The 15,346-nt window shown below is 52.0% G+C and overlaps 1 long non-coding RNA gene across 2 annotated transcripts; it reads right to left on the reverse strand.

Moving 5' to 3' along the window:
- Positions 1-8,435: 8,435 nt before the first annotated feature.
- Positions 8,436-12,204, reverse strand: LOC111771915 (uncharacterized). 2 transcript variants are annotated; one of them, XR_011432216.1, is made up of 5 exons: positions 11,198-12,115; positions 10,572-10,730; positions 10,229-10,397; positions 9,195-9,262; positions 8,436-8,842 (listed from the first exon to the last, which is right to left on the reverse strand). It is a non-coding gene; the product is annotated as an uncharacterized lncRNA (long non-coding RNA). The 2 variants fall into 2 exon arrangements; XR_011432215.1 differs by having other exon boundaries at positions 8,449-8,842; positions 9,061-9,262; positions 11,198-12,204.
- Between the last annotated feature and the right edge of the window lie 3,142 nt (positions 12,205-15,346).

Below are 15,346 nucleotides of genomic sequence, written 5' to 3' on the forward strand. Positions count from 1 at the left end.
TGCACACGTCTGTCTGCCTTAGTTCCTCCGTCTGTGAAATGGGGCTGTGAAACTGACCACTGTGAAGTTTAAATAGAAAATCCATGTAAAGTTCTCAGCCCATAGTAGGTGCCCAAGAAACGGTAGCTCAGTGGAGGACCGAGGCTGCCCTGATCCGAACCCACAGATATCGCTGCCTGGTGAGCAGAGTGGCCCCTCCCCAGGCCAACATGCCCGATGTCAGCCGGGCTCCAGGGGCCGAGCCCCACACTCCCGCCAGAAGACCCTCCCAGGTCTGTCTTCTCCTATCTTAACTGTATTTGCATCCGGAACAGATGGGGTGTTAGGATTTTCCCCCATTTTCCACAGAGCTTTGGGCCAGGACATAGCCATGCAATTAAAGGAGGAGAAATGAATGCAAAACAACCCTCTTAGTGGGACTTCACTCCCCTGTCAATCTATTCGTGAACTGTAATTGCAAGACAGACACTTTATTGAAATCTAGTAACCAATTCACTGTGGGGCAAAGAGGGTCCCAAGACCTGAAGAAGGGGAGAAGTGTATATTAATTTACTTAATTCTTTATCTATATAAATATCAAGAAAATAAAAATATTGGTTAGAAAGCAACTTGTCCATAGACCGTGGCTGCTCTGGGGAGATGCTGGTTTTCCTTCCTTTTGGGACTTGTTTATAAGCTTCTGCTCATCAAAGCGCGACCTGAGAGAGACCGGGAATCACACGGAGAGGGTGGATTTCCCAGGACCCGCGGCAGACGTGCGGAGAATTGGGATGCGTTAGCAGCAGGAGTTTGGGTTTGACAGATGCACGATGCCGGCCCCGCCTTCCTCGGAGTCTGATGAGATGGTCCTTTTAGACGTGGCCCTTCCTGGGAAGAACGTGGTCCCAGGAGGGCGGCGGTGCAGGTGAGGCTGCTCCAGGCAGGGATCTAGTGCAGGTTCCGTTCCCTCGAAGCAGAGCCTGAGATTGGGGACCTGGGGGGCAAGTGGGAGGGCCCCCTCTCAGGAGGGGGCAGTGAGGGGAGCAGGGGAGGGAGGAAAGGAGCCAGGCAAGGGTGTGGGCTCAGCCTGAGGCCACAGGGAGCCCTGGAGCATGCGTGCCACCACATGGCAGTGCCGCCTCGGGCGATGAGCCGGGCCTTTTGCACCTGTGCCAGCCGCTCATTAGCTGGAAGTCACCCAGTGGGGAGAGCATAACCCTGGCCTTTGCAGGGTAAGTCGGCCATGCGCTCCCTTCAGCTGAGGTTAGTACTCACCGCTGCCAGAGCAGGGGCGCACTGGCCCAGGAAAGGGGAGAGGGGTGTGGCACCAGCTTCCTTGCCTGTTGTGGATTGAATTGTGTCCTCTCAAAATTCCTATGTTGAAGTCCTAACCCCCAGTGGCTCAGAATGTGACCTCTTTCTGAGATAGGTCATTAGACAGATACCAAGTTAAAATGAGGTCATTAGCGTGTCTTTAATTCAATATCACTAGTGTCCTAATAAAGAGGGGAACTGGACAGAGACATGCACACAGGGAGAACGACGTGTGAAGATGAAGGCAGAGATCTGGGCGATGCTGCCAAGAAATGTGGAAGATTTCCAGCAGCCCATCAGAAGCTAGGGAGAGGCACGGAACGGATACTTCCTCAGAGCCTTGAAGGAACCAACCACGCCCACACCTTGGTGTTGGACTTCCAGCCTCTGGAACTGTGAGACGAAGAACTTCTGTTGTTTAAGCCGACCAGCCTGCTTTATTACGGCAGCCCTGGGAAACCGATACAGGACCCATCTCTGACTCCGGTCCTCAGTACCCTCTGGAGATTCTGCCCACTCAGCATCCAGGACGAGCCTTTGATAACAGTCTCCTGATTTTCCTTGAGAAACCTCCAGGCTGCCCTCTGAGTCTTCAGGGGCCCTGCAGAAATCATTCTACCTCCAGATGGAGGCGGGGGCAGAATTCCAGCCCTGGCCAATCAGAGCCTTGCATCTGCCTGGCCACAATGTTTGGTTCAGGAATGAGCACATGGCCCCATCCAAGCTAATGAGGCTGAATTCTGGGACTTTCTGCGGACTTAGAGACAATAGGGCGTGAGCACGGTCTGAGCTGTGGGACAGTATGGAGGAGAGGGCCTGCAGGAATGTGAAGCCATCAGGATGGAGACGAGAGCCAACAATGCAGAGAGACTTGATGACATCATTTACTTAGCCATCAGGCTTTCACTTCCCCCTTCATCCTGATTTCTCTACAGATGCATACATTGCATCAAATGTATGGCTATAAGCTATTTCAGATCAATTTTGGAACATAAATTTTAAAACTACAAAAAATAGGCTGATCCAGACTGCAGTCCAGGGTGACCTTGAATTAAGAAGTGAGACTGTGTTATTAAACAGAAATTACAGTGGTCATTTATTGAAGGTGAATTACATATTCCATGTGCCTGGCATTAAGGCATTTGTCTTACCTGCGTCACCTTAAACCTCAGAGCCATCTCCATGAGGCAGCCCCGTTATTCCCTCATTTTTTCAGTTGAAGAATCTTATATTATTTTCAGCCAGACACTCCTCCACCCTGACACCAAAAACAAAGACAGCACACGCAAAGAAAACTACAGACCAACATCCCTTATTTCTTTCTCCCGCGTTCCTGTCACTCGATTATTTTTTAGACTTCAATTTTGATTTGTCTACAGTGTTTCAAGCCTATCTCTTTGCAGACTCATTTAGTGTCTGTTCTGGGTGCTACCTTATATCTGCATCACTTGTCACAGATACTGGTGCCGTCATTTTACCAGTTTGGGTGAAGTGCAGGAATCTTACCTCCCTTTGACCGCCCCCATTTATAATATAAATGTCTTAATACATATAGAACCACAACAGACAGGGTTATAATTTTTGTTTCAAACATCAAACAATTTAGAAACCTAAGAGGAAAAGGAAAGTCTATTGTATTTCCCCATATTTTTGTTCACCATGCTCTTTCTTCTTCCTGATGTTCCAAGATTCCTTCTTTTATTTTTTCCTTTCCGTTAGAGCATTTTTTTGGCCATTTTTTTAGGGTAGGTCTGCTGACAACAAATTATCCTAGTTTTCCTTTATTTGAGAATGTATTGGTTTCCTCTTCATTCATGAAGGATATTTTCACTGAATATAGGATTCTGGGCTGACAGTTCTTTTCTTTCAGCACTTAACTGCGCTGTGCCACTTACTTTTGGCCTCCATAGTTTCTGATGAGAAATAACCTATCATTCCAATATTTACCCCTATAGATAAGGTGTCAGTTCTTCTCTCTCACTGCTTCCGAGATATTTTCTTTGTCTTTAATTTTTGGAAGTTTGACTATGATATGTCCTGGTGTGCATTTCTTTGGATTTTCCTATTTGGAGCTCACTCAGCTCTTGAATCTGTAGGTTTATGTCTTTTGCCATTATTTTTTCAAATACTTTTTCAGACAACCCTCATTTCTCTTCTCCTTCTGGGACTCTGATGACACAAACGTTAGGTCTTTAGTTATAGTCCCACAGGTCCCTGAGGCGTTCTTTTTTTCCTCAAGTGTATTTTCTCTTTGTTGTTCAGATTGGGTAATTTCTATTGTTCCCTCTTCAATAGACTCTTTCCTCTCTGTCCCCTATCTACTCAGCTATGAACCCATCCATTGACCTTTTTTTATTGTGTTTATTATTATTTATGGCACAGGACATAGTCTATCTTGGAAAATGTCTCATGGGCACTTGAAAATAGATGTGTGTTTTGGATGGAGTATTCTGTAACTGTCAACTAGATCCTCTTGATTGAGGTGATCAGTTCTTCTACGTCTTTGCTTCTTTTCTATGAGTGGTATCAATTGCTGAGAATGTGATCTTGAAGTTTCCACCTATAATTTTTGATTTTTCTATTTCTTCTTTCAGCTTTATCATTTTTGCTTTATGTATTTCAAGGCTCTATATTTGGCACTTACATATTTAGACTTGTTATGTCTTCTTGGTAGATTGACCCTCTTATCATTTATGTAATGTCCCTCTTTCCCTCCAGTAATTTCCTTTGCTCTGAAGTCTACTTTATCTGATGTTAATATGGCCACTCCTGCTTTTTAAATTAATGTTTCTATGGTATACCTTTTTCCATTCTTTCGTCTTTATTGTATCTATGCCATTGTATTTGAAGTTACTTGTACTCAGCACATTGTTGGATGGTGTATTCTTTGGCTTTTTGTTTGTTTTGCTTTGTTTTCGGTCTAGTCTGCCAATCTCTATTTTTCATTTGATGTATTTAGACCATTTACATTTAGTTACTGATTGGTTAGGGCTTAAGTCTGCTATTTTATTTTTTGTTTTCTTTATTTCTCATTCCTCTGTATCTCTCATCTTACCTACCTGAACACTTTTTTGAATTTCATATTGATTTAAGTGTTTTTTAATATATCACTTCATATAATTTTCTTAGTGTTTGCTCTAAGTATTATACTGTAATACACAATTTATTGTACTCTGCTGGTATTGACATTTTACCCCTGTGAGCTAGTGTAGACACCTTACTTCCATTTAGATCCTTTTACACTCCACACTTTGTAAGTATACAGTCTTAAGTACTTTCTTTACATACATTGAATATGACATTAGATGGTTTTTAATTTTTATTTCCACCACCAAATATGATTTTAAAAGCTCATGAGAAAAAGGATTGTCTATTCTATTTACCCCAACCCATTCTGATAGTTTTCGTTCCTTCCTGAAGTTCCAAGCCTTCTTCTGTTATCATTCCATTCTGTTTGGTTGACTTCTTTTAGCCATTTTCTAAGGATACATTTGCTAACAACAAATTCTGTTAGTTTTCATTCATCTGAAAAAGTCTCTATTTTCCCCTTCTTCTTTTTTTAAAGGTATGCTTTTTGGTGAGGAAGATTTTCCCTGAGCTAACATCTGTTGCCAGTCTCCCTCTTTTTCTTTTTACCCCCAAAGCCCCAGTACGTAGTTGTATATCCTAGTTGTAAGTCCTTCTAGTCCTTCTATGTGGGACGCTGCCACAGCACGGCTGGATGAGCAATGTGTGGGTCTGTGCCCCGGATCTGAACCTGTGAACCCTGGGCCACCAAGGCAGAGCACACACACTTAATCACTTTGCCGCTAGGCCAGCCCCTCCCACTAATTCTTGAAAGATATTTTCACCAGATACAGAATTCATCGTTGACAGTTCTTTTCTTTTCTCTGTGAACTTGAAAACTGTTCTTCCACTTAATTGGAGTCTCCACAGTTTCAAAAGAGACATCCCCTGTCATTCAAACTGACGTAACTTATAAGTAACACATAGTTTCTTTCTGACTGCTTTCAAGATTTTTTTCATTGTCTTTAGTTTTTGAACGTTTAATTATGATGTGACTGGGCATCAATTTCTTTGGGTTTATCCTATTTGTGATTTGCTCAGCTTCTCGAATCTGTAAGTGTATGTCTTTCACTAAATTTGGGAGGTTTTAGCCATTATTTCTTCAAATATGTTTTCAGTCCCACTCTCTCTCCTCTCCTGAGATACCAATGATGTCACCGTTAATTCTTTCTCTATGGTCCCACAGGTCTCCAAAACTCTGTTCAATTTTTTTTCAGTCTATTTTCTCTCTGTTGCTCAGACTGGGTAAATTCTATTGATGTACCCTCGAGTTCACTGATTCTATCCTCTATCCTCTCCGCTCTACTGTTGAGCCATTTATTGAGTTTTTTATTTTGGTATTGTATATTTTAGTACAATAATTTCCATTTGGTTCTTTTTTATAACTTCTATTTCTTTGCTGAGATGTTTTTTTTATTTGTTTCCAGAGAATTCATTATTGCTTATTGAATCATTTTTATGATGGCTGCTTTAAAGTCCTTGTCAGATCATTCCAACATCTGATTCATCTCAGTGTTGGCATCTGTTGATTATCTTTCTCATTCAAGTTGTGATTTTCCTGGTTCATGGTATGATGAGTGATTCTTTTTTTATTGCATCCTGGACATTTCGGATATTGTAAGACTCTGGATTCTATTTAATCTTTTCTTTCTTTTTTGGCCAGAAGTCATAGCAAGAGGCCAGATGGGTGTGTATGCTCAGCTCCCCCCTGACATGCCTGCAAAAACAGGTCACCAACTCTACTCCCTGGTTGCTTCTGAATGGGGATGTTAAGCTCAGCTTCCCACTGTGCTCTACTGACACTGGGGACGAGGATGCTGAGGGCTGACTCACCACTTTGTTGCTGCAGAAGCTGAGCTTCCCACTGAGCCCTGCTAACACCAAGGGAAGGGTGAGGGGAAAGAGGGAGGTAAGAGGAACGCCAGCCAGCCCTGCCTTCCCCCACTTCATCCTACCTCACTGAGACCAGGTGGGGCTGGAGACTCAGTTTCTCTTTGGGACCCACTGATAATTGGACAGTGGACGGGAGCATTGAGTGTGAATAGCCCCACCTTCCATCACCACTTAAGTCTCGTTGCTGCCGGATGAGAGTGGAGGCTTAGCTCCTGCCTAGACGCATCCGACACGCCCTGGCAGGGGAATGAGAGCATCTGTGCCTGTTCACATAGGGTGAAGGTGAGGTAGGGTGGAACCTCAGCTTCCTGCTCCATCTACTGAAAATGCAGGGCAGAGGGAGCAGGGGGGAGAGCAGTTTTTCTGTTGCTATTGGCTGGAGGAAGGCAGACTTTGACAAGTTTTCTGTTATTAGGTCACCCTTTTCCAAGTCCTTTGGCTGGAGTGACAGGTTTTTCTTGGAGCTTTTTTAGCCTGTGTCTGTTACTGGCTCTGGGTTGGAGGCTTTTGCAGTGCCCTGTCAGGGTGTACGGGGGGCAGTAAGGAAACCCAGGAAACCCACGGCCACACCATTCCTCAAGCTCCTCTCCATCTTTCAGAGTCATCCACGCTTGTTGTTGTTTTATGTTCAGGATTTTTCAGTTGTAAGGAGGAAGACCTGGGAGGACTTAGGCCACTCCACCTTGGGGGAAATGGAAGCCCCATCCTTTAGATATTTTAATGTCACTCAGACAGAAACAGAGAGGCCCTCCCTAACTCCCACAGTAGGTCAGCCCCCTCCTTACATGTTTCCATGGCAACCCATCAGTTGCATTTGTATATTTATGTGTGTGTTAGTCCTCGACTAATATTTGTCCCCATCCTTCCACCTTATCAATAGACTCCCAAAGGGCCCGAGGACAGGAACAGGTCCAGCTCTCTGCTGTGTCCTCGGTGCACAGCTCAGAGCCTGAAAAGGAAAAGATGAGATGCCCTAAGGGCACAGGGATTTCAGGGAGGGGGGACTCCAGCAGGAGAAGTTCAGAAAAGGCCTCTATGAGGTGGTGACATCTAGGCTGAGACCAAAAAGACACAAAAACGGGGCCAGAGAGGTCAAGCTCTGAGCTTCCCCAGCAGAGGGAATATCAAGTGACAGAGCCCCACGGTGGGGATGAGTCTGACATGTTCCCAGAGCAGCAGGGAGGCCAGGGGCTGTGGAGGGAGGTGAGGAAATAGACCACGGAGGTCTTTGCAGGCCAGTGGAGGAGGGCAAGGAGAAGCCGTTACAGGATCCAGGGAGGGATAAGGGGGCACCACCCGACGTGGGTCTCAGGGAGATCTCCCCCGTCTGCTATGATCTGCGGGGACTGCAACAGGCACTCAGCGAGGAGGCTGCTGAGATACTGGATGACAGATGCCATGGGGGGACCTGAATTAGGTTCAGGGAGGAAGTGAAGGGCGGCTGGATTTGGGAAGGAACAACTCCATCTGCAGAGGTAAAAGTGGGACAGGCTGTAGAAGGCGTCAGGCAGACAGTAGGTGCCCCCCCATCAGAATCCGGTTTCTAGCCCTCTCAGCGCGGGACGTCCACCCCTCCCCAGGGGCCTCTGTAGACAGCAGCGTCCGCGCAGCAGGCTCCGGCTTGGAAGGAGGTGCTGCCGGCTGGCTCCTGCAGATGCAGACGGTGTTCCTGCCCCTTCTGCCTGTGACTTGCTGTGGCAGGTGCCAAGGGGGGCCCAACGGTCCTGTCTCTTCATGCTGCGGGTCCCCGTGCAGCCCCTCCCCGAAAGCCTCGTCTGCTAAGTTCAGCCCACCTCACTTCAGGCCAACCTGCCATCACCGCCCACCGGAAATCGAGCCTGTCATCCAGGGGCTGTAAATCGGACCCTGGTTTGAATGGGGGAGCCCATGGCTTTTGAAGCCTGCTGGAAGTCTGGACTCTCCACCGAGCATCATGGAGGCAAAGCGTGTTAGCACTGAAACCCTAGGCAACATCCACTCCAGCCCCTTCAGCTTACAGATGGGGAAACTGAGGCTCAAGAGGTCAAAGGCCCTGAGGCTTAGCTGAGCAGAGTACTTTGGGGTGAGGCACATCCTGGAGTCACATTCTAACCCTACCACCTCATTGCTGAGACCCGGGGTGGGTGGCTTTCCCTCCTTCTTGGTTTCTTCAAGTTGTGGATCACACTAACAGCCATGCTTACTCTGTGCCAGGCATTGTTTTAAGCTCTTTATATAAATTCACTCTAATCCTCAGAACAGCCCCATGAGGTAGGTGCTGTCATTACTCGCTCCATCTTATATGAGGAAACTGAGGCACATAACCCGATAAAGATCTACCCAGCTGGTAAATGCGGAGCCGGGTTCAAATCCAGCCAGCCTGACCTTCAAGCGCGTGCTCCCAGCCCCGATGCTGTCCTGTCTCCAGTATGTCCTTGAAGATGACTTCGAAGGTTAATTGATGTATGCTAGTAAAGGGCTGAGCGCAGTCCCCAGCACACAGCACACAGTCCGTGCTCAGGAAATGCTGGCTGAGGCGTCGGGCACCGCCCTGTTCTCGGGAAACAGCAGTGACTGAGCCAAATGCAGAGGCCTGAGGAGCTTCCAATCCCTGGCGGGGACAGAGGAGTGAACTGTCACTTATAACACAGAGGAGACCGGGGACCAGAGAAGTTCAGGGAGCCACAGAAGCCTAAGGAAGGGAGGTGGAGCCAGAGGAGGGAACAGCATGTGCAAAGGCCCAGTGGTAAGGAGGGAGTGGCAGGCCCCAGGCCCCAGGGAGAAACCACTGTAGGCCCGAAAGGGGTCCAGGAAAGGACACAACGAGACCTGAGGAGGTTTTCAGGGTTACTCTGAGGCATGGCAGGGATTAGATGGGGAGGGGAGTGAGCCCGAAGTCAGCAAGGCCAGTGAGCAGGTGCTGGGTGGAAGCTGGGCTCATCTGCAGGTCCTCACTTCCTTACATATCACGGGCCAGGGGACTTCCACAGCGAAAGTTGGGCTGTGCCGCACTCCCCTCGGACTGATTGCTCTGGACGGGAGAAAGCAATTCTGTGCACAGACCCTGGAGCCGCCAGGCCGTGGGGAGCCAGGCATCCCCAGTCCCCTCTCCTTCTCTACCCTTCTCTCCCTCCTCCCCCTCCCCACTTCCCCCCTCCCTCTGTTCCAGAGGCTGTTCCAGCGCATTAAGTGATGAAACAGCCTCATTGCTGAAGCCTCCGGCTCATTAGCAGGCAGATGGAGGGGGCTGGGGACCCTCACGAGAGACTGGATGGGGGTGGGGAGCAGCAGAGCCTGGCAGTAAGGAGCGTCTGCACAGCATCACTCGTGCTGAGTTTGGTGTGTGCTGATCAGGGCACAGACGTCCTGGGCTTTTTTTTTAATCACTCATGCTCCCATTTGACCTTCACGACAGCCTGTGGCACTGTGCTTATGAGACTGGTCCCCCTTATAGACTGTATATATGGGCAGAGAGTGGGGAAAGGACTTCCTCAAGGTCAGACAGCTTGAGGCAGCAGATCCAGGATGCAAACCTGGTCCTAATGTCAGCAGGCCACATTTGTTGAGCTCTTCTTGTGTGCTGAGACTGGCACACAGTATGGAGTATGGGGTGTCACTTCCATATGCTGGTCCCTCATTGTGCAGTATGGGGTGCTTACAACATCCCTGCCAGGGAGGGACATTATTATCCCATGCTACAGATGAAGAAACTGAGGCACAGAGAAGTCAAGGTACTTGCCCAAAGCCACACAGCTCCATTTTCTTTTCTCTTTCTTTTTTTTTTTTTTTTTTTTTTGGTGAGGAAGATTGACCCCAAGCTTACATCTGTGCCAGTCTTCCTCAATTTTGTATGTGGGACACTGTTTCAGCATGGCTTGATGAGTGCTGTGTAGGTCTGTGCCCAGGATCCGACCCCATGAATTCAGAGCCACCCAAGTGGAGCATGTAAACTTAACAACTATGTCACCCAGCCGGCCCCACAGGTCCATTTCCTTACCCTCAGACCCTTTTCCCTCCACACTGAGATGGAATTGGGGTCTTCTGGGGAAAGGCCCGAGCCTCCCAGGGCCCCTAGGTGATGGCATCCTTCATTCTTCAGATCATCCCCCGACCAGGAGTTCTGGATCAGTGAGGGCCAGCATATGGAACTGACAGTGCTGCTGAGTCTGGCAAGGGCCACAGTGAACCCCTCAGAGGCAGGAGGGATGAGGCCCCTCCTGTGACCCAGAGCCCCCGACACAGGCCAGCTCAGCCTTGCTGTCCCTCAGTCTCCCACTCAGGGCTCAGGGGTCTGAAGGAGGACTTCCATGATCCCGGGCAGGCGGGGAGCCCAGGGTCACCTCCTCTGAGGCCCAGAGTATCTGATGGTGACTGTCATGACATCACTAGAGAACAGCCAGCCGGGAGCGGTGCCTGGCCAGGCCATGCAGAGGATCTCCCCTCAGACGCCCCGCAGAGATGGAGGGCTTGCTGATTCCTGGCTCTTCTCCTGGATGGTCCTGCCAGGGAGACACAGGGGTGGACTTTCTGGAAGCTGGGGCAGCCGGCCAGAGAGGACCATCTCTCTGGAATGGCCAAGAGCGTGGCTCCTCCTCCCCTCCTTTGCCTCCTGTGGGGGCCGACACCACCCCTGGGGGCTGCCTCTGCCAGAGGGAGGTGCTCAGGCGAGAGGGGTGCGGGAGAGCACAGCTGTGTGAGAGTGGGGTCAGGGGTCGGGGTTGGTGTGTATATGCAGTGGGTGCGAGGTGGGGGGGGCATGCTGTGTCTGAGCCTGTGCGAGCGTGTGTGAGAGATTGGGTGTGACCCAGGAAACCCAAACTCCTTTCTTCACCAGCTCAGGGAGCCTGTGGTGGGGGGTGGGGGAGGTGGGAAAGGCCACAGAGTGCCTTGGCGGGGAAGCCGCATGACAGCAGTGCTGTGTGACCTTAGGCATGTCCCTTCACCTCTCTGAGCTCCCTTTCCTTACCTGCATGATGGGGGTCATCCCAGATAAAGATGCGCTTTGCTCCTGGCTAATGTTGATTGCTCTCGTCTCCTGGGGAGTCTCAGGGCGGAGGGAGGCCTGACGTCAGCCTGGAAAGTGGATGGAGGCTGAGCGGGGCCTTGGCTGGTGTTTGCAACCGGCTGGTGACCAGGACACTCAGGTGACTCCCTGCGACTTTAAAGCCTGAAAGAAACAGCTGGAGAGCAAGGCAAAGGCACTTCTGCCTCCCAGAGTGCAGGGCCATCGTTATCATCATCCGGAAGGGGTGAGTGATGCTGGTGCCCTGGCCCACCTGTGGCTCCTGACCCTCAGAGGCCTGGTGGGCAGAGAGGAGCGGTGGCTGGGAACTGGTAGGGCAGCCGCCTGGCGGGTGTGTGGAGGGCTGCCAGCCTGGGCATCAGGCCTGTGGATGGACCCAAGCCGGGCGGTGGGAAGCCAGAGACTCTGCAGATGGGGCTGCCCCAGAGCGGCTTGGCTGGGGCCCAGGTCTGGCTGGTGCCTGCTGCCACTATCCAGGGAAGGGCGCTCGGTGCCCGCTGCCAAGGAGCTGTGCTGGAAGTGGGCACCGCCCTCCTGTGCCTGCGGGGCTGCTCCAGTGGGGAGGGTGTGGAAGTGGCCTGACTTTGAGTCCCCAGCCCCCTGCAGACCTTCTGCCAACCTGTCTGCCCTGCCCTGGGTGTTGACCCTGGCAGGGGTGGTGGTGCTCACTCCCCTTCAAACCGAGGACCCTGAGCCATGGCTGTTTCCGGGCGCCACCCTCTCTTGGTCTCAGCTTGCCCTGGACCCTGTTGCTGTAGGTCCCCTGAGGAGTCCTCCTGGGCCCGTGACTCACAGAAGACCTCCCTCCTGCCCCCACCCTCTCCCAGGCCTCCAAGGTTCAGCTGTGTGTTTACGAGGGATGTGTTGCAGTGGGCGACGTGAGTCCCAGTACATCTTAGAATCCACGACTTCGAATTCTGGAGTTTCAGGAGACCAGGATCTGGGGTTCTGAGAATCTCAGAATTTAGAATTGTGGAGGCTCAGAGCCCAGGAAGTAAAGGCTGCCAGGCAGTTCAAGGACATCTAGCCTAGTGGGTTTCAGATCTTTTTAAAGCAACAGAACCTGTCTTCAGAACACCAAATAAACCTTCCCTGGGAGCCCGGTCCATGGAGCAGATGAAGGCCAAGGCTCTGGCTGGAGGTGGGGCGGGGGTGTGGGTGGGGGGAGGCTTCTGAGACCTCTCTGCTCGCCCCCGCTGCCCCACCTCATTCCCCATCAGGCAGCCCCAGGACAGTGTGGTCCAAGCACCTTGATTGAGGGATGGAGACACTGAAGGCCAGAGGGAGCGTGGACCTGCCACGGTCACCCAGGGAACCAGAGGCAGGCCTGCTCCCTTTCCTCCCCTCCTGGGCTCTGGCTTCTGTAGCCCCTGCTGCTGCCAGGCTGGGCACACTTGGGTGAGTTGGCGCTGGGTCTCTGGGCTGCTGGGAGCAGCTAAGTAGGATCCAGGGGATGAAGGAAAACTGGCTAGGGATCCCCTTGCAGGAGAGAGGGGTGGGGCATGCCAGTGTGGGGGCATGGTGAGGGGGTGGTGTGGGGGGTGGCCTGTCCAGGGTGTCAGCCTGTGATTTTTTTCCCTTCCCTAGTCCCTGCACAGTTTCATGAGACAAAATCTTTTAAACCATCATTTGATCAGTATTACTGTGTGCTGAGAGCTTTACACACATCATCCCTTAGGACATTAGTTCTTGAGCACCTACTGTGTGCACTCGGGATACATCAGAGGACATTTGCTTCTAGGGTCCTGACCCACAGAGCGGGTCCGTCTCCCTTTCATGGATGAGGAAACTGTAATTATTGACTTGCTGTGTCGCTCAGCTGACGGGTGGAGGGGCCGGATAGAACCCAGGCCTGACCGCAGAGCCGTGCTCCTCGCAGGCCGGGCTCTGAAGGGCCTCACCACGGCCGGCGCGCAGTAGGTGCCACCCAGAAGGGGCAAGTGCCTGTCTGTCTGGGCGTTGGCTCTGGGGACTGGGGCGTGGGGCAGATGGAGAGAGCTGTGAGAGAGGGGGAGAGTTTGGGGAGCTGCAGGTAGTGTTTGAGGCCTTGAAATCCACCCTCCAGGAGAGAGGCGTGGCAGGATGGGGGATGTCCCTCACCCCTGCAGAGAGTGTTGGGCCCAAGAGAGGATGGTCAGAGATGCTGCCAGCGCCTCACTAGGAAACCCTCCGCTTTACGCAGCTGCCAGCCCACAAACCCTTCCAGGGGACCCTAAAAGGTCTAGGGTCCCCCAGCACCTCCTTCCTTCCTCTAAAGCCATTCAGCCCCTTTCTCTAGCACCTCACTGCGTCCGCCTGAATCCAGCCTGGCCTTCAGGGTCTACTGTGCTCCTCAGGGCTCCCCCGGTCTGCATTGCGGGGTGTCCTGGGACAGAGCAGCCCTGGCAGGGATGGGGGCATTCAGATCACCTTGGGGTGCGAATGTCATGGGCAGATGAGGAGGTTGATGAGGGAGGCCAGTTACCCAGCTGCCTCCCGTGTACCCTGTTGGAGGAAGGAGGCAGCCCGGGGGGCCAGCTTGGGAGGAGGCATCAGATTCTCCATCCTGCCCTGCCGTGTGGACAACGAGGCTGGGTGCACCTGCCCCTGGGAACTCCAGGGCAAGGAAGAGGTAGCCCGGCGCACCCCAGACTGGGTCAGGTCCCTAACTCTGCCTCCGGAGTCCGCCCTTCTTGGCAGCGTCATCTTCTCCCTGCTTTTTCTTTTAAGTACCTGTAGCGCTGTACTCAGTGTTTCTCTTCCCTGCCGGACGGAGCGCTCCATGAGAGCAGAGGAGGGTCTGTCTTGTAGGCTGTGTCTCCCCAGGGTCTGGCCCCGGGGAGTCGGGTCCTCCCGAGCCCCCCATGCCCAACTCTGTAGGCGGAGGAGGCAGGGAGGACCTGAGCATGTGCTTCCCGTCCCTTCAGCCTCCTGCGGCCCCTGGGGGTTATTATCATCCTCACTTGTTTAGAGGAGGGAATAGAGGCTCCTGGGGGTGGCGTTCTTTTATTTATTTTCCCTCCTTTATTGATCACTCAATTCAATGAACTGTTTCTCGAGGGATCATAATGTGCTGGGCACTGTCCTGGCCCCAGGACCCAGCGGTGGGCAGACAACCCAGGATGCTGCCCTCTGGGGCTTAGTGGCTTGCGGGGAGCCCGGGATTAAACCAGAAAAAGCCCAAATGGATAATTACAAATTATGGAAAGGATGGGGTGCTGGGGTGGGGGCACAGAGAGGGTAAAGGGGGACATGATGTGGTGGCGATTATCGGGGAGCGGTCAGGAAGGCCCTCAGAAGTCATGGATTTCAGCTGAGACCAGAAGAATGCCATTCCTTCAGCTGTCCTGCCCCTTTGAGGCCTCTGTGACCAGCTGCAGGGCCCTGGATCAATGTGCTGTGTGACTCCAGCCAGTCTCCTGCCCTGGCTGGGCCTCGGTCTTCCACTCCCCACTCTGCTTGCCTTCCCTCAATCGGGTCCCTGCTGCCGGGTGATGTGGGGGCGGTGGCTCAGGGACCCCTGGATGGGCCTGGATGGGGCCTCAGGAGGGAGCTGGCTCTGGAGTTGGGGTCCTGGTCCTGCTCTGGGCTCCACTGCTGACCCCCAGAGTCCTGGGCTGACCATGACTTTCCAGGCCTCAGCTTCCCCACCTGTGCCGTGGGACCAGACCTGCTCGGCCACCTCTCTGGGGGTGCACAGCGGTAACCCAGAGCTCCTGACCCACGCATGCGCTGGTGCACACGAGGAGGTGGGCTGCCTCTTTAATGGACCCCACTCCCAGGGCATCCTGGGTGGTGAGGGCAGCCCAGGTTCACCCTGGCGTCCAGCTGGAGTCCTCACCTCCCTGCCCCTCCCCCGCCCCTCCCCGCCCCAGCCACGGTCCCTCTCAGGCACAGGTGAATACGCAGGGCTGTCCCCTCAGGGCCAACGGGCCTGTGGGTGTGAGTGGCATTGGCACTGAGGGTGGGGGCCGTGTGCAGGGTGAGTGCAGCCCTAGGGGAGGGCGTGACCTTGAGTGTGTGAGTGTGCACACCTGTGTGTGTGTTTGTGAATATATATCTGTGTGTGTCAATGTATAAGTGTGTTTGAATGTGTGTGTGTGCGCCTCATGT

Source organism: Equus caballus, chromosome 2, assembly GCF_041296265.1.
Source record: "Equus caballus isolate H_3958 breed thoroughbred chromosome 2, TB-T2T, whole genome shotgun sequence".
Lineage (NCBI taxonomy): Eukaryota > Metazoa > Chordata > Mammalia > Perissodactyla > Equidae > Equus > Equus caballus.